This window comes from Dryas octopetala, chromosome 4 (genome assembly GCF_963921425.1).
Source record: "Dryas octopetala chromosome 4, drDryOcto1.1, whole genome shotgun sequence".
Classification (NCBI taxonomy): Eukaryota; Viridiplantae; Streptophyta; class Magnoliopsida; order Rosales; family Rosaceae; genus Dryas; species Dryas octopetala.
Genome location: NC_141369.1, coordinates 14,367,710 through 14,387,309, shown reverse-complemented (window position 1 = coordinate 14,387,309; position 19,600 = coordinate 14,367,710). Strand labels below are relative to the sequence as shown.

Sequence of the window (19,600 nt, the reverse complement as noted above, 5' to 3'; positions counted from 1 at the left end):
CATCCTGAAGAGACAGATATGGAAGATGATGTTGAATTTAGGTGGGGCAAGAAAGGTGGAGCTGGGAGAAAGAAAGGTGTCCAGTTCTATGAGTCATTCACTTATGAAGGCGTGAAATACTCCCTTTATGATTGTGTACATGTTTATCGCACTGGTGAATGCGAGACTGATATTGGTAAGCTTGTGAAAATATACGACACAGAGGACCATAGAAAGAAGATAAAGCTCGTGTGGTTTTTTTGTCCTGCTGAAATACGTAACTTTTTGGGTGATTGTGAACCACGCTGGAACGAGATATTTTTAGCTTCTGGTGAGGGTGCAGGCCTCTCCAATATCAATTCTCTGGTAAATTAGATTTAATTAGAGACATTTTATAATCATGTCCACTTTATGTTTTCATACCTCATTTAAGTAGAGTTCTATGCATGGTATAATCATTGTTAAATTAAAAGGGACAAAGGAGTCTTTCTTCTTAGCATCTCTCTGGGCACCTTTGTCTATACATTTTAGAGATATTTAGAGATATGGTATAATCATTGTTAAATTAAAAGGGACAAAGGAGTCTTTCTTCTTAGCATCTCCCTGGGCACCTTTGTCTATACATTTTAGAGATATTCCCTAATCCTTTTAGTGTTATTATTCTAGGTTTTCAGGTAGCTTTGATTTGAATGTAATCTGTGTTTCTGCTTGAGGATGTTAACCTAGATTTGATGGTTATATCTCATGCATCCTACTCGTATCTACTTTAACTGCATATATACTTTTTATGGCAATGTGGCCAATAGATTATTAGATGTCTTCTCAGCGTCTTTCCCTTTACATTGCCATGAAAGTCTTTACATTTCCATAACATTAATGAGCCTACTTCCTTTAGATCAATGTAATGCCTTTTTCTTCTTTCATTTGAATCTATTTGGATGCCAAACTTGTAGAGTCTCCAGATCGTTAACAAGGGTGTCCACATGGTTATATCGACATCTAATTACATGGCAATTTTGAATACTAATTTCAGGAATCAATTCAAGGAAAATGCAATGTTGTCTGCACATCAAAGGACAAAAGGAATCCTCAGCCCTCTGAAGAAGAGTTGAGAATGGCTAGTTACATTTTCTGTCGTACTTTTGATGTAGGAACGCGTACAATATTAGAGAACTTTCCAAATGAAATAGGTGGAATTAAAGGTCAGTCATCTACATCTGGAATTTATTTAGGGTGCTTTCTGGTATAAACCTTTTAAACAAATATAGGATGTTAAATTGTTAATCAGATTCACATTTGATTGATTGATTCTGTTATCTAAGAATTGAGAATTTGTCACTCATTTTTGCGATTACTTTCTATCAAGTATTGGGCTGTAGGCTGTAGCAGTTCTGTCTAATTGTTTGAAGTAGAACACTTCTATAGTTACTAATCATGGCTTCATGTAGAATAAAAAACTTTGAGCAGCTAGATTTCGTTTGTTTATGACAAATAATGAAATATGTTTATGTTAATATCTATATGATGATGCTATTGTCACTCTCAAAGCCATGTTCTCAAAAGGCAATGATCAGTAAAACTGAGTACCTTGTTGCGAGATTAGGTAGCAGTTGAAAGAGACCCACTGACACATCTAGGAGGCATGTTAGCATGCATTTACATCTTTCTGGTAGATTTGTAGTAGCTGATAACAAATGAGCATGCTATTTCAGCGAGATATAACAAGTGAGTGGTTTTAAGTCTTAGCCTCAACTCTGAAGGGCTGCTACCTCCTTTCCAAGAAACAATCAAATACCCCTAACAGATGTGATCACTTAAAGCAAACTGATGTGAGAGATCCTGCTCAAAACTGGGGCTACAGGTCATTCATGGTACTTGGGGACCATATAGTGATAACTGAAGGGGTTCAACAGTGACCTGAAATGCATTTAACAGCTGTTTGATTTCAAAGCCAAATTCTTAAAAAAACAAACAGAGGTTTTTTTTTTAAAATTTTTAAATTATGAGTGCACAATGTACAGCAATATTTATTTACCATACATTCATGTCTCAAAATCATTATAACTTCCCTTGTATACTTTTTTCTTAGTGGACTTTAATATCTATCATGGTCTTCAAATATTTTGAATGCAATGCAGTGGAGTGCTTTTTTAATGCGGGAAGAAGTCAAAAGCTCATCAGGACTCCCAAGTTCCAGACAAATTTGAGAGACCAAGCTGGACCATCAAATGTGTTGTCCAAGTTAGGATTGGACAAAGTGGTGGCCTCTCCAGTTAAAAATGACAAGTCCAGCAGCAGAGTAAGCCCTGTAGTGAAAGGTGATTTCTGAGAATGCCAGCTGTGCATTTTACTTCTGAATTCAACTGATTAGATGAAAATAAGATTGTTTCTGGCTTATGTGCAGAATCCGAGAAAGCAGTAGTTCGTATTGGTGAGAATTCAAATGAGGCATTAAGGCGCAAACCATATATGCGCGCATCAGATACCCATCAACATAAGAAGGTGATAGTTCTACCTGGTGTAGCTTCCAAGTTACAGACAAATTTGAGAGACCAAGATGGACCATCAAATGTGTCGTCCAAGTTAGGATTGGACAAAGTGGTGGCCTCTCCAGTTAAAAATGACAAGTCCAGCAGCAGAGTAAGCCCTGTAATGAAAGGTGATTTCTGAGAATGCCAACTATGCATTTTACTTCTGAATTCAACTGATTAGATGAAAATAAGATTGTTTCTGGCACATGTGCAGAATCCAAGAAAGCAGTAGTTTGTATTGGTGAGAATTCAAATGAGACATTAAGGCCCAAACCATATATGCGTGCATCAGATACCCATCCTCATAAGAGGATAATTGTTCTACCTGGTGTAGCTTCCACTATGGGGGAAAGTTCTGAACAGAAGACAAGCAAAACTGCTGGAAATGCAGCTACTCAACATGCAGGGGATAGGGGAGTTAAAGTTAATAGCAAACCTTTGGGAATAATTGTAAACTAGCAAATTTTATTAGTTCAATCTGGAACCTTATTTTATGTCCCAAGTTTGGATATTCTACGGAAATGCAATAATATGCTAGACGACTCCAAACACATATTCACACAACCTGTTCGCAAGTTTTGTTAATGAATTTGGTTAATATTCTAATTTCTCTAGTTTTCTTAAATCCAGGAGGAAAGAAGAAATTGGTTCAAGCCACTTTGTGAGTTTCTATTTCCCGATATTTTTTTTGTAGACATTACCATTTGTTGTTTGATTGTTCATACAAATCAATGGTTGGCTATTGATTACATTGTAAAGTCTTAACCAGATTTATTTCCTTGTCAAATTTTGAAGCCTTGGAAGCAAAGACTGCAGAGAGCTCAAGATGCTGGCACTTTGGTCTTACTAGACAATTTGGATCCATCCTATGCATCATCAGAAGTAGAGGTAGTATTCCTTGATGCATCTAATATTGGAAGCTTATTAGATAGTCAAAGAAATTCATTGAAACTCGGATGTATATAAAAAGCCAGTCTAGTGTACGATGCAATGTATCATCTTATTTTCTCTTAAAAGAAAAACTCGATCTCCTATTAAAGGTTCCCTAGCCACCAAACTGGATGAGAAATGACTAATACTGGATGAAGTAACAAACTGGAGTTATAGGGCCAATGTGGTACGGCCTAGTGTTAGACATTATGTTTAATCTACATCCCTTTTTTCTCCTCAGGATCTAGTTTGGCGTGCACTCCAAGAAAAGGTTGAGGCAAAAATGATACAATGCAGTACTTTTTCTAATCCATACTATGGTACAGCAGCTTGTTGTGGCTATATACTGATTTTTCTAATGATTTCATGTTTTGTTTGGTGGTTGATTATTAATGCTTTTAAACCTGAAACTTAATTTTGGACTGATTACATTTATTCTTTCATGGCCTTACAGGCAAGGCTTTTGTCATATTCACGTCAAAGATTGCTGCTGAGTCTGCCATATCTGAGTTAAATAGGAGATGCCTGATTCTGGCAGATGGGAGGTATCCTTTTATTTCTTCATTCCATAATTATGTTGTGAATTTTAATAAGTTATGAATCCAACTTTTTAAAAAGGATACCACACATAATTATGTTGTGAATTTTAACAAGTTAGTTATTGTGTGAAAACGATAAATTAGTTACAAAGGCCACCATTAACTTGGTACAAGTTATGAGAATAATTGAACTCCACTCAAGTTGATCTTACACATGTATATCTGACTTTGCATTTGCAGACCTGTGATTGGTGTGAGAAGGACTCTTAAAGAGCCTGACAAAACAGCCAGATTTGTTGGACATCTGACCATTGACAAAATCAGGCTTCAAAGCCAACGTGAAGAGATGGTGACTCACATTGCTGAGTGCTTTGTTCTTGCTTTTGGGTTCAGGTCCCCTCTTTTGCATATACATTTTCATATACATAATATTTTCCTATTTGTTCCTTTTGTAGAGAAAGGCAGTATCAACAGCACACTGTTCTCAGCCCAACACAATTGAGTATGATATGGCCATGGAATGGTGTTTGCTACAGGTCAGATTTATGGCAGAAGGCATTACATAAGGTGCTTTCGATTTTCATAAGCAAAGTATGTTATATCAATGTATATAACAGTTTCAGGACACATGCACTGCACACCAACCTTTTACCAGAGATTTTGTTATTTAAAACATTTGAATTGATATATAGGTTTTGTTGGCATAATTTTTTTTTTTTTTCAGCCTGAAGGTTTTTTGACATTAGGTATCTCTGAAAATGCTTATGAATACTCTTTTAGATGTCTACAACATGTCATAAATTCTATTTTAGTACCATATTACAATCTATAAATTAGTTAGTTTCTTCTAACTTACTAAGAGGCCAATAGTCAAATGTTTGATATGCAAAAAAAAAAAAAAAAACGCACTTTTTAATGTACTTTGCAGCCAATTAAGGAAAACTTTTAACTCTTTAAACCCGCCTGCAGTGATTTTAGGAAATTCATAGTTGTGACAAAGGGCCCTTAATGTGTTTTGATGTTTTCCACTTGAGGAATTTTTGTTGAATGTTCTAACTTTTTTCTCCCCTTTGGAGCCCCCTTCTCTTCAGGAACAAATGGAGGAGATAGAGTCGCTAAGGAGACAGCTAAAGTCAATTTTTAATTAGCTAACATTGTATTTCATCGATACATTGGGTAAGCTTACATCCTTGGAGGAAAAATCATTAGTGTTGGCTCTTTATCATAGACCATCCTACCTTTTTCATCTACAAGTTTTACACTAACATACTAAATTTATTAGTTATGTTTCTGCAGGAGAAAATTGTTCTTTTTGTGATTACAGTAGAGTCAGAGAAGGGTGCCCCAAAATTGGACAGCATACAGGGTTCTACCCACACTTGAAGGATTGTGTAAATTCCTAACAACTTAAAATTCACTTTTGTGTAAACCTGTCATCTGATCAGATCTAATTTTGTAAGCTTGGAAGGAAATATTAGGATCAAATTCATATGATAGAATTTCTTTTTCTCTGGGGAATTGGTCAGCCTGTGATATGTATCACTTTTTCCAACAACTTTGTTATTGACTAGTTGTGCATTTTGATGCCTAAGTATACCATTGTGCCATTCATGGCTGATCTGTTCATTTTGCTGATCTGTTAGATTGATTAGTCCATTTTGAAGCTTGCCATGATAAAATTATCTACCTAATGAGTTTAGTGCTAAAAAGATCCACCATTTTAGGATAATAAATCTGGCTCACATTATAAAATGAGCAGCATGTTTCACAGGGTCAAGCACTAGATCATGTTGCACGTTTGCTTGTTCCAGATAGTTAACATATTTGCCTCCTGTTAGGGCTTCTGCCAAATAGGTTCATCAAATCAACTTACTAAATGATGTGTTCGTATACTTGGTAGTATGTTATTTGCTAAAACTAAATGAGGTTGAGAGTGGGTTTAGATTTGAATAAAATTTGATTCGTGTAGTATTATCCTCATAAATTGAAAGTTTAAAGGAATTGACTATAGATCGAAGCTCAAGTTTATATCTATAAATTCTTGGATTTATCAAAATATTCTTTGACCAGAATTCCATATTTATACTTGGTCACTGGAAAAGAGCTCTTGTATCCTGTTGAAACACTAGCTTGTTATTGTTTCTCACTCCATTGTGGAGTTAAAAGAGTACAAAAACAACAATGCAGAAACAAGTAGTGCATTACAAACTATTCCAGGTGAAACAATAAAATGAATTAGAAAAGAACCATAAAGTATTAAAGTGGTATATACGGACAATAAAAGCATAATACATAAAAAAAGAATAATTAAAAATAATAATGAAAAGAGGTGTTCGTGCAAAAGAATAATACATATATGTTGAATTTCATTTGGTAGCATGGGAAGTGACCCAATTCAGACAATTAAGTGGCTACCTGCACCTGCAAGTGAGATCCACCAGCTCAGCTGCCTGCCTTTTACTCAATAGGTTTGAAGGTGGGAAGGAAAACATTTGGAGCATCTTGGTCGTCCCATTCTAACCCATTCCACCACCATTCCTGTCCTTCGATGATGAGATTGCATCCTTGGGCACTCCTTGAGTCCAGTGGCAACTTCTTCAGTGCTCGACAATCTCGTATGTAGACTTCCTTCAGATCTGGAAAGGGTAAGGCACCTTCATATATGCTCTGCAACTTTGGTAGATACCCCAAAAACAACTCTTTCAGTTTTGCAAATGGGTTCAATTCTTTTACCACATTTGCCACTCCACCCAATCTTTCCAAATTCATTATTTTTTCCATTTCTGAGCATCCCTCTACAATTAAACTGATGAGATTTGGAGCAAAAATGAGCCATGTCAGATCCTTCATTTTTGCGCATGCAAATACAAATACTGTTTGAAGGCCAACGAAGCAACTTTGGTTTATCGTCATCGATTCGCGAGGATCATTAGGACCTCGTGCTTCCCAATTAACCTTCAATTCTTCCAAATCAGTACACTTTTCAATTCCAAGGTAATCAAGATTGGCCAGAGATGATGATATATCAAGAAACCTCGTATTGTCGGAAAGTTGGAGGCTGAGCTTTCGAGTGCAGGTCACTAAGTTCTTATAGCTTCTAAATAACTGTTGGAAACAAGAGGCACTTCTTATGGTCAAAGTCAAGACCTCTAGGTGTTTCAAACACTGCAATTCATCCAACATTGCCTTTTCACTGTCAAAAGGAAATTTGTCATGATGACCACACCACATCATTCTCAAAACTTTTAGCATGGAAAAGCTTGATATTATATGCGGTGGAACAAATTCAAGCTTCTGCATAGCCTGCAAGTTCAAGTATTTTAGCCTTACCAAGGCCTTTAACTCCATCGGCAACTCTCTTATATCAGTTCCTGACAAATTCAAATGTTGTAAAAAAACAAGTTTTGAAACTCCAGATGGTAGTTGGGTTAAATCCCTATTGCCAGACAAATCCATAACTTGAAGAGAACGCATAGAATCAAAGAAGCTTTCGCCAATCTTCTTCAATTTATTTCGTTGAAGAAACAAGGTCAGCAAATTGGGGGATTCTGGTCTTTCAACTAACTTTTCAATATGATTGTTCATTAATGACACCCTTTCTACGCCTTTCCATTCTTCAACATTCGGTGCTTCACTCAAATTGGCACCTGATTCCACAAGGAAATTCTTGTTTGTTTTCTCTGGATCACGAGACAGCCACAATGCCATCTCGCGAACCACATCATGCATTTTTACCCCGCTTTCACCATTCGCTTCCAACAAACATGCATTGAGAAGAGTGCCTATGATATCATAACTCTCATATTTCGCTTTGTCTACATTACCGTATTTCTCAAGTATTCCCTCACACATCCAACAATATAACAAATCAACTTTCTTTATGCGAAAATCTTCTGGAAATAAAGCACAGTATAAGAAGCAGGATTTAACTTTCTCGCTTGGTAGATTATTATAACTATACTCTAATAAGTGCAGCACCTTTTCCATACCTGTAAACTTCCAGACAGAATTCTTCAAAACATCAATTGCATATTTCCATTCTTCAGGGGTCTTCTTGCTAGCCATGGCCTTACCCATTGTAATTAGTGCAAGTGGCAAACCGTCACACTTTTTTGCCACTATTTCAGCAAGTTTGAGGATTTCTGGATGAAGAAGAAGTGTTTCTGTCCCAACATTCTTTTGAAACAATTCCCATGCTTTGTCCCATCGCAAAGGATCCACTACAATCTTCTGAGCCCCCATACTAGCACATACACCTTCTAATCGAGTTGTGAAGATTACCTTGGACTTGTTTCCTTCACCAGGAAAAGGAACCCCTAGTTTGGTAATTTCAACCGGCTCCCATATGTCATCCAAAAATAACAAAAACTTCTTTTCACTCAAGATCTTGCAGATGTCTTCAGCCTTTTCATCCTGCTTTTTTTGCTTCCATGCGTCACCCGCAAACCCAATCTTTTCACCAATATTATCCTGAATTCCTTCATATTGGAGGTCCTTTGAGACCACTATCCAGATCACAATCTTAAAATCATGAGGAGTTTGGGCCAACTTGTTTTTGATTTGGGTTAGGAGGGTGGTCTTGCCCACCCCTCCCATTCCATGTAAGCCAATTTTTCCCACTTGATCATCTTCAATGAGTCTCCAAACCTTTTCAAGCATCGATTCCATGCCCACAGTAGGCTCAACAGCTACTTGATTGACTACAGGTGCAGCTACTCTTTCTATGACCTCTGCAAAATCTTCCTTGCCCTTTTTAATTAATTCAGCGACTTCCTGCAACTTCTTGGCCACGTGTTTTCCATAATTGTAGCTGGACACGTAGTTTGTTGAACAGTAACCTCCACAACATAAATTTCCAATTTCTTGGCTGCCATCGGTTACAACTTGATTGACTTGAGCCTCTGTACTTTCCACACTTGAAATCCACCACTCTACATGCTCTGACCGCTTCATGAATGGCTGCTGCTCCTCGACCTCAACCCTTCTCTTCACACCATTCTTTATAGCTGTTAATTCTTCCAATGACGTTTTCAGAGCTTCATGGTTTTGTTGGAGGTCACGGACATATTGATGTTGTCCAATAATGGAATCCCAGCAGCCAGAAACAATGCCATCGCCTGAAGATGAGACTGAGGAGGTCACGGACATATTGATGTTGCCCATTGCTTGCAGATGGATCGAAAATGGATCGAAAGAAATAAAAGATTTCTAAATATTTTTGAGATAGAGGAATTAGTGTGGGTAGCTACTAGCTAGGCAAGGCAAGCACACACACATACAGGAGAGAGAGAGAGAGAGAGAGAGAGAGAGAGAGAGAGAGAGAGAGAGAATAATGTGGGGGAAAGGACTGATGTACTGAGAGGTAATATTGGACCTCCTTGGATTCTCCTTGGTGCACTGTGGAGTGAGGAGCTGGTGGGTTGGTGGGTGGGTGGGTGGTTGGGTGGGGGGGCTCACCCGAAGACTTGACCCGGCTTTGATTGATTTTTATTTTTTGGTCGAAAAGAACAAACCCTAGGCTTTGATTGATGTAAAAGCCAAGAGTTAGTGGGTGGTGGGGATCAAGGCTCACCAATTTATTATTATTTTTTTTTGGCCACCAATCCAATTTAATTTAAAGACTCAATAATATATGCTTAAAATATGACTTCTCACTCAATTGATTCACAATTGATTAAAATAATATGCTTAAAATATGCTTAAAATAATATATAATATATATATGTCAGTTGGTTCACAATTGACGTAATCATCACATCATGACTTCTCTCTCATAATATGCTTAAAATAATGTAAAACTAATGCTAGAATTAGTAGATTTGTTCACAATTGATGTACATGTAAGTAAAGTAGGAAAATTTCAAAATTTTTGTCGAAATTTTGTCAAAAATTTTATTTTTTAGAAAAGAATAAATTTTATGAAAATACCAACATATTTTTGTTAATATTTCAAGAAATTTTGCCAAAATTTCCATAATAATAAAATATGCTTAAAATAATTGATTAAAATATGACTTCTCTCTCAATTGGTTCACAATTGATTAAAATAATATGCTTAAAATAATATATATATATATATATGCAGACTCCTTCTATTGAGGTATACCTCAACTTATTTATGTTGAGGTATACCTTATTAGGACCCACATGAGTCATTTTACGTTGATCCGAACCGTTCATTTTTTACATCTCCATTGATAGATCATCTTTGCAAAAAATTAGCCAAATCGAAAATCATTTGCCTATCTAACTTTGGTCGAATAAATGGACGAATCAAATATTTTCGATGAAATCGTCCATTTGTTTTATCACAATTAGATAGGTAAATAATTTCTGATTTGACTAATTTTTTGTAAGGATGATCTATCAATGAAGATGATCCTTGCGAACGGTTCGGATCGACACAAAACGACTCGTGTGGGCCCCAACAAGATCATACCTCAACATAAATAAGTTAAGATATACCTTAATAGAAAGAGCCTGATATTTATGGGCAACGGAGTTATAAGCACGTGGTACATATGAAATAGAAAAATCTCAAAACTGCTTTCATCCGAAGTTGCAAAATCATAAACCAACTAAAGTAAATCCACAAAAGATGGTACCTGCCAGCCATGCAATTTAGAGGCAAATATAGAATGTCGCCACACCTTGTTTTTTATTAATAACATAGTGTATTATTACATAATGTGCTGTAAATGTAATTATCAAAGAAAAAGATAATAAATTATTTAATACCGGTTAAAATTTGTATTAGCATTGTTGAAGTCAAAGGTTTAAATTTCGATTTTTAGGGGTTCCAAAATTTTAACACCCATTCGATCAAATTTCGAAAAATTTCGGCGAAATATTCGAAATTTCGAATACCCTAACAACAAATTTTTTTGAATTTGAGAGAAATTTCGTCGAAATTTCGTCGAAATTTCGACGAAATTTCGCTCAAATATCCAGATCCAGCTAACCAGAGGGAGAGAAGGGAGGAAGAGGCGAGCTGGCCTCGTCGCTGGCCGTCGCCGAAGGCAGCAGATCAAAGAGATTGGGGAGGAAGATGAGGAATAGAGAGAGACCAGGGAAGAAGGAAAGAAGGAGAAAAGAGGAAGAGAAGGAGGGAGGAGAAAGAGGGAGGAGAGAGAAGGTGTTTGGGCGTGGGTCTGGTGGCTGGGTAGTGGGAAAAAAGAAAAAGAAGTGGGTTTGGTGGCTGAGTGGCTGACTGGCTGGGCAGCGGGAAAGAAGAAAGAAAAGGGGAAGAGATGAAGTCACGGGAAGAAAGAAGAAAAGAAGGAAATGAAGGAAGGAAAGAAAAGAAAAAGAAAAGAAAAGAAAGAAAGAAAAAAGAAAAGAAAGAAAAAAGAAAAGAAAAGAAAGAAAGAAAAAAGAAAAGAAAGAAAAAAGAAAAGAAAAAGAAAAGAAAAGAAAAGAAAGAAAAAAAAAAGGAAAAAAAAAAAGAGGAAAAAAAAAGTTTAGGATTGGTTAAGGATCTTTTAAGTTATCAAACAGTTGGAAAAATCCAAGAGAAACTATTGTACGTTCATGCATACTGTACATCATGTTTCATTCATTGTTCTTATGCACATGCATGTATATAATTGTTGACGCAAATTAATGGCTGAAGTTAATTAGTCGTAGAGAATTTCAAAATAAATTATATATATACTGATTTCGTTTAGGGTCTTTGTGCAATTAGAAAAAAAAAAAAAAACTTTTTGGTTTCGTTTAGTTGTTTTTAAATCCTAGATCCTAAATCCTAAATCCTAATACATTTCTATATAAAAATAATTAAAAATATCTTAAAGAGCCTAAACCCTAATATCTTATACCATATCCTAAAAAATATAGAATACACATTATAAAGTATACAAAATTTAGTGTATATATTACAGAGTATATAAGATTTAGTATATAGGATTTAGTATATAAATTATAGAGTATAAAAAATATACTAATTTCATTTACTCATTATACTAATTTTATTTAATAGTATTTGTCTCCAGCGTGCATTATATTCATATTATATCACATGAAATTTACTATATAATTTAGTTTCTTCAATGTTTTTTATCAATGTAGTAGATAATATGTTAAATAAACATATAGTAAAGTTTCATTCAAAATTTCCGTATTTTGATAGTAATTTCCGTCGTTTCCGTTTAATTTCTGTCGAAATTTTAAAATCTTCGAAATTTTCGTCGAAATTTCCATCGAAATTTCCATCGAAATTTTCTCGAAACCCGAAATTTTATTCCTTGGTTGAAGTCAAGATCAGACACATGTGGAAATGCATTCCCAGCTGGTGGGTTATGCATGCACGGATTCCTAGTGAACAAAGTACTTTATTAATGGCAAAAAAAAAAGTACTTTATTACTTCTAAGGGGGCTAAAATAGAGATTTCATCTCTTAAAAAAACAAAACATACTAAAATCTAGTCAGACTAGGAGGTTAACAAATATAAATAAAGCTGCTATTTGCACACCTCACTTTCTCTTAGAGGGCTGCTATTTACACACTCATAAATTTTTTTTTGCACACCCTTTTTCTCTTTTTTTCTCCTACACACCCCACACACTCATCTTAAATTCAAAACCTCTTAACACACTCCTAACCCATTACCAAAATACCCTTATTTCATTACACACTCACACACCCCATCTTTCTCTTTCTCTCTTTCTCTCTCCTTCCCTCTCTCTCTTTCTCTGTCAACACACACCCGCGCAGCACCACCACCGTGCGCAGCACCAGCACCGCGCGCAGCACCACCCTGCTGCACCACCCTCTCATTCTCTCTCTCCTCATCTCTCTCTCCTCCCTGCTGCACCACCTTCCCCGCGCCCACCACCATGCCAAGCTCGCACAGCCCCAACACCCGACCACGCAAATGAGCTCGCGCCCGACAGCTCTGCCCAGCTCGCACGACCACGCCGCAGTGCCAGCCAAAAGGATGAGCTTCACATGCCGTTCGGCAGTCATCCGCCGAAACCGGCGGGTTCGTTCGGCAGCCATCCGCCGAAACCGGCGGTTTCCTTTGGCAGCCATGCATCGAACATTCGAGTTTCCTTCGGCAGCCACCCACCGAACATTCGCTGCAACTCGATCTCCTTAGCCGGGTGGCGTTCGCCGGCGAACCAGGCAACGAGACACCCGCCAACCACCCAGAAAACCAGCGACGGCGCCGAAACCAAAAGCACCACGCCGGCGTTGATTCCGTTTCTGGCGGAGTTGGGAGACCGGACCACCCTCCTCTTTCTTAAGATCGGGGCTGGTGTGTATGTTTTTTTGGTCGGGGTGAGGGAGGGAAATGGGCTGGTGTGTGTTTTTTTTTTTTTTTTTTCTTTTCGTTGATGGGGGTGTGCAAAGAGAGAAAATGGAATTGGGCTTTGGGTGAGAGAAGGAGAGAAGAGTCTTTTCCTTTTGATCTTTTTTATTTCTTTTAAAAAGGGTGTGTAAAAAAAAATTTAGGGGTGTGCAAATAGCAACCCTCTTCTCTTATTACAAACCCCCCATTTGCCTATTTTAGGAAATGACAAAACTCACCCAATACAAAATTATCATAAAAAACATATTTCTTGATTGCCCTCCCTTACAACTTGGTTGGCTTGAGCCTCCATAGTTTCCACACTTGAAATCCACCACTGAACCCTCTCTGACGGCCTCATATGTGGCTGCTGCACAGCGACCCCAACCTTTGTCTTCCAGTCATTCTTTATAGCTGTTAATTCTTGCAGAGAAGTTTGCAGAGCTTCATGGTTTTCTTGGAGCTTACGGACATATTGTTGTTGTCCAATAATGGAATCCCAGCAGCCAGAAACAATGGTATCGCCTGATAACGAGACTGAGAAGAAGTTGCCCATTGCTTGCAGACGGATCAAATTATTATTAATTCTACGGGATCGAAAGAATTAAAAGATTTCTAACTATTTTTGAGATAGAGGAATTATAGTGTAGGTAGCCTAGGCAAGGCAAGCACACACACATACAGGGGAGAGAGAGAGAGAGAGAGAGAGAGAGATGAACCGGCTTTGATTGAATGATTTTTTTTTTTTTTTTTTTTTTTGTGTGGAAAAGATAATTCCTTAACCAAAACAGAGGAAACCAGATACCAGAGAATTAACAGTCCGGAGGGAATGGCACAGCACCAAAAAAAAAAAAACAAATTTGTGAAGATTTATCCTTATTCATATTAAAAAAGAAAAAGTTTAATATAAAAATTTAAAAACATTTCTTCTATTAATTCTATAGTGCCATCGCCTCCTTCTGTGACTTTTCCTCACCTACCATTACCAATCTCATCACAGCTTGCCAAGTGCATGATCGTTATTGTAGTCGTGTGCTTGCTGCTAGCTTGAAGACATTAGGATAAGTTAAGATTGCCAGCAAACCTGACCTGCCTGTTCTGTTAATTAAACATATTAGGTATGAAAGATGCAAAATCATGAATTATTTTTTGATTTGTTTCAACTTTCAATATTTTTTTCAATTATATAATCCAAGAGTTCAATCTGGTGCAATAGTTATTATGATTATTTTATCACAACTAGTTAAAGATAATGTTTTTTTAAATATTGTTGACATTTTCATATACAAACGAATTGATTAGGCCTTCCGAGAGCTCAAGATCAACCTCTGTTTCAGTGGTGAGAATTAGACCCGAATATAGAAGCAAGACTTATTACAACCATAAGCAAGAAATGACCTGCAGCCCTCAATTGCCACAGCTTCTTTGAAGACCTGTTACCAATAGCATGCCTGCTGGCTCATCTATTCTGACTGACTGTTCATAAAATTTAATTAAAGGACTCTGTTAATGTGGAAAATAAATTCAAGAAAAATTCTAGAATTTTCATAAAATCTCGAAAGAATTCTCTAAAATAGGTTTTTGGTAGAGTATTTCCGTCTTGACTTTACAGAAATTCTATAATTTTTATAGAATTTATTTTATGGCAGGAAATTTATTTTAATTTTTTTAAAAAGAAATTTGGACTTCCCAATTTTTTTGGAAACTCTCAGAGGGTAAATTGATAATTTGACTCTACAGTAAATTAGTATTAGTCAAGACGAGTCCGTAAAAATTTTCTGTGTATTTTATGAGTCCGAAGTTATTTTTAATTAATTTTTAAATTTTATAAAAATAGAAAAATGGTTGTACATGTGACCACTTATAACTGGTTGGGCCTTGCCACTCAGCATGTTGAGGTGGCAAAAGCTTCCCCACCCAATTTCAAAGACCAAAAAACCCTTGAAGATTTGAATGAAGGTCGTAAATTGCAAACAAAATTTAATTTAGGAGGCAATTTGTTTTAATTTTTAATTTATGTGGTAACATACAAATCGAGTCAAAATTCAGGTAGTATCTTGCTTAAAAAGCCAACAAATAATGAAAAGAGGTGTTCGTGCAGAAGAATAATACATATATGATGACTTTCATTTGGTAGCATGGGAAGTGACCCAATTCAGACAATTAAGTGGCTACCTGCAAGTCTGCAACTGCAAGTGAGATCCACCAGCTCAGTTGCCTGCCTTTGCCAAGTCCGAATCAAATGATATGGAAGCCCCTCACCACTCAATAGGTTTGAAGGTGGGAAGGAAAACATTTGGAGCATCTTGGTCGTCCCACTCTAACCCATTCCACCACACTTCGTCTCCTTCGATGATGAGATTGCATCCTTGGCCACTCCTTGAGTCCAGTGGCAGCTTCTTCAATTCTAGACAATTGCTAATGTGGACTTTCTTCAGATCTGGAAAGGGTAAGGCACTTTCGTATATGCTCTGCAACTTTGGTAGATCGTACAAACTCAACCATTTCAGTTTTGCAAATGGGTTCAATTCTTTTACCTCATTTGCCACTCCACCCAATCTTTCCAAACTCATTATTTTTTCCATTTCTGAGCATCCCATAACAACTAATTTCATGAGATTTGGAGCAAAAATGAGCCATGTCAGATCCTTCATTTTTGGGCATCCAAGTACATCTACTGTTTGAAGGCCAACGAAGCAACTTTGGTTTATCGTCATCGATTCGCGAGGATCATTAGGACCTCGTGCTTCCCAATTAACCTTCAATTCTTCCAAATCAGTACACTTTTCAATTCCAAGGTAATCAAGATTGGCCAGAGATGATATATCAAGAAACCTGGTATTGTCGGAAAGTTGGAGGTAGAGCTGTCGAGTACTGGTCACTAAGTTCTTGTAGCTAAATAACTGTTCGAAACAAGAGGTACTTCTTATGGTCAAAGTCAAGAACTCTAGGTGTTTCAAACACTGCAATTCATCCAACATTGCTTTTTCACTGTCAAAAGGACATTTGTCATCATCACCACACCCCAGCATTCTCAAAACTTTTAGCATGGAAAAGCTTGATATTATATGCGGTGGAACAAAGTTAAGCTTCCTCGTAAACTCCAAGTCCAAGTATTTTAGCCTTACCAAGGCTTTTAACTCAGTCGGCAACTCTCTTATACCAGTTCCTGACAAATTCAAATGTTGTAAAAAAGCAAGTTTTGAAACTCCGGATGGTAGTTGGGTTAAATCCCTATTGTCAGACAAATCCAGAACTTGAAGAGAACGCATAGAATCAAAGAAGGTTTCGCCAATCTTCTTCAATTTATTTCGTTGAAGAAACAAGGTCAGCAAATTGGGAGATTCTAGTCTTTCAACTAAATTTTCAATATGATTGTTCATTAGTGACACCCTCTCTATGCTCTTCCATTTTTCAACATTCGGTGCGTCAATTAAATTTGAACCTGTGTGCACAAGGAAATTCTTGTTTGTTTTTTCTGGATCACAAACTAGCCACAATGCCATGTCTCGAGTGACATCGTGCATTTTTACCAGTCTTTCATCTTGTGGTTCCAACAAACATGCACTAAGAAGAGTACCTATAATATCATAACTCTCATTTTTTGCTTCGTCTACATTAGCATATTCATCCAATATTCCCTCACACATCCAACAATAGAACAATGTATCTTTATGTATGAGAAAATCTTCTGGAAATAAAGCACAGTATAAGAAGCAGGACTGAACTTTCTTGTTGGGTAGATTATCAAAACTAAACTTTAAGAGGTGGAACACATTTTTCTCCATACCTGAAATCTTTGAGGGAAATTTCTTCAAAACTTGAATTGCCTGATTCCACTCTTCAGGGGTCTTCTTGCAAGCCATGGTTCGACCGACTGTAATTAGTGCAAGTGGCAAACCCCCGCACTCTTTTGCCACAGTTTGAGCAATATCTGTATGAATATTAACAAGTGTTTCTGTCCCAACATTCTTCTGAAACAATTCCCATGCTTTGTTCCATGCTAAATAATCCACTTTAATCTTATGAGCATTCATATGACCACATACAACTTCGGATCGAGTTGTGAAGATTATCTTGGACTTGGTTTGATCATCGGGAATAGGAACCCCTACTTCGATTATTTCAACTGGCTCCCATATATCATCCAACAATAACACAAACTTCTTATTGTTCAAGACGTTGAAGATGTCTTGAGCCTTTTCATGCTGCTCTTGTTGCTTCCATGCATCACCGGAAAGCCCAATCTTTTCACCAATCTTATTTTGAATAGTTTCAAGTTTGTGGTTCTGAGAAACCACTACCCAGATCACAAGATTGAAATCATTAAGAGTGTGGACGAACTTGTTATTGATTTGTTTTAGAAGGGTGGTCTTGCCCACTCCTCCCGTCCCATATAAGCCAATTATGCGCACTTGGTCACCTTCAATATACTTCCAACACTTAGCAAACGTGGATTCCATGCCCACAGTAGGCACAACAGGTACTTCATTGACTGAAGCTGCAGGTAAACTTTGAGCGACCTCTTCAAAAACTCCATTGCTCTTTAAATCAGCTACTTGCACCAACATTTTAGCCACCTTTTTTGCGTACTTGTAGCTTGACATGTAGTTTGTTGAACAGTGACCTCCACAACAGAGTTTCTGAATTTCTTGATTGCCCTGGCTTACAACTTGGTTGGCTTGAGCCTCCATAGTTTCCACACTTGAAATCCACCACTGAACCCTCTCTGACGGCCTCATATGTGGCTGCTGCACAGCGATCCCAACCTTTGTCTTCCAGTCATTCTTTATAGCTGTTAATTCTTGCAGAGAAGTTTGCAGAGTTTCATGGTTTTCTTGGAGCTTACGGACATATTGTTGTTGTCCAATAATGGAATCCCAGCAGCCAGAAACAATGGTATCGCCTGATAACGAGACTGAGAAGATGTTGCCCATTGCTTGCAGATGGATCAAATTATTATTAATTCTACGGGATCGAAAGAATTAAAAGATTTCTAACTATTTTTGAGATAGAGGAATTTTAGTGTAGGTAGCCTAGGCAAGGCAAGCACACACACATACACAGGAGAGAGAGAGAGAGAGAGAGAGAGAGAGAGAGAGAGAGAGAGAGAGAGAGAGATGAACAGGCTTTGATTGAATGATTTTTTTTTTTTTTTGTGTGGAAAAGATAATTCCTTAACCAAAACAGAGGAAACCAAATACCAGAGATTCAACGGTCCAGAGGGAATGGCACAGCACCAAAAAAACAAATTTGTGAAGATTTATCCTTATTCATATTTAAAAAAAAAAAAATTTAATATAAAAATTTAAAAACATTTCTTCTATTAATTCTATAGTGCCATCGCCTCCTTCTGTGACTTTTCCTCACCTACCATTACCAATCCCATCACAGCTTGCCAAGTGCATGATCATTATTGTAGTCGTGTGCTTGCGGTCAGTCACGATTTAGACCCTTAATTGGTTCCTGCTAGCTTGAAGACATAGGATAAGTTAAGATTGCCAGCAAACCTGACCTGCCTGTTCTGTTAATTAAACATATTAGGTATGAAAGATGCAAAATCATGAATTATTTTTTGATTTGTTTCAACTTTCAATATTTTTTTCAATTATATAATCCAAGAGTTCAATCTGGTGCAATAATTATTATGAATATTTTATCACAACTAGTTAAAGATAATGTTTTTTTAAATATTGTTGACATTTTCATATACCAAACGAATTGATTAGGCCTTCCGAGAGCTCAAGATCAAGCTCTGTTTCAGTGGTGAGAATTAGACCCGAATATAGAAGCAAGACTTATTACAACCATAAGCAAGAAATGACCTGCAGCCCTCAATTGCCACAGCTTCTTTGAAGACCTGTTACCAATAGCATGCCTGCTGGCCCATCTATTCTGACTGACTGTTCATAAAATTTAATTAAAGGACTCTGTTAGTGGACTCTAAAGTAGAGGAGAAGTCGCCCACACCACGCACACACAGAGACACATCATACTAAGGATCATTCTCATATTAACTTTTTGTTACTTACATAAAAAGAAAACATATGTCTTCACCATGGCAATTAATGAGGACTAAAGTCAGAAAAGTAACGACCAACAGCCCTGGCATGGTCTTCTCCTGATTTCTAAGACATGCATCTCCTGATTACTAAGCTATGTATTGAGATCAAAGTCAATTCCCACACCTATTCAGCAAAACTAAGATGTTAGAGAAAAACACAACAAACTTCTTATCTGTACAGGGATACAGTACTAAACTCTTCATCCTACCATTTGACACACTGTTGGCAGTTGTACAAGTCCTTGAATTGGCGGTGTAGCCACAACG

At 37.1% G+C, this 19,600-nt stretch overlaps 3 pseudogenes across 1 annotated transcript; 1 reads left to right on the top strand and 2 right to left on the bottom strand.

Moving 5' to 3' along the window:
* LOC147287133 (protein ANTI-SILENCING 1-like) lies at window positions 1-5,397 on the top strand (annotated as a pseudogene). The gene is made up of 12 exons (XR_015121798.1): window positions 1-345; window positions 1,013-1,181; window positions 2,118-2,297; window positions 2,384-2,638; window positions 2,725-2,960; window positions 3,306-3,398; window positions 3,682-3,760; window positions 3,895-3,985; window positions 4,220-4,328; window positions 4,435-4,546; window positions 5,014-5,155; window positions 5,276-5,397. The product of XR_015121798.1 is annotated as a protein ANTI-SILENCING 1-like (transcript).
* An 850-nt stretch (window positions 5,398-6,247) lies between these two features.
* On the bottom strand, window positions 6,248-9,142 carry LOC147287132 (putative disease resistance protein At5g63020 pseudogene; annotated as a pseudogene).
* A 6,385-nt stretch (window positions 9,143-15,527) lies between these two features.
* On the bottom strand, window positions 15,528-18,274 carry LOC147287131 (disease resistance protein RFL1 pseudogene; annotated as a pseudogene).
* Between the last annotated feature and the right edge of the window lie 1,326 nt (window positions 18,275-19,600).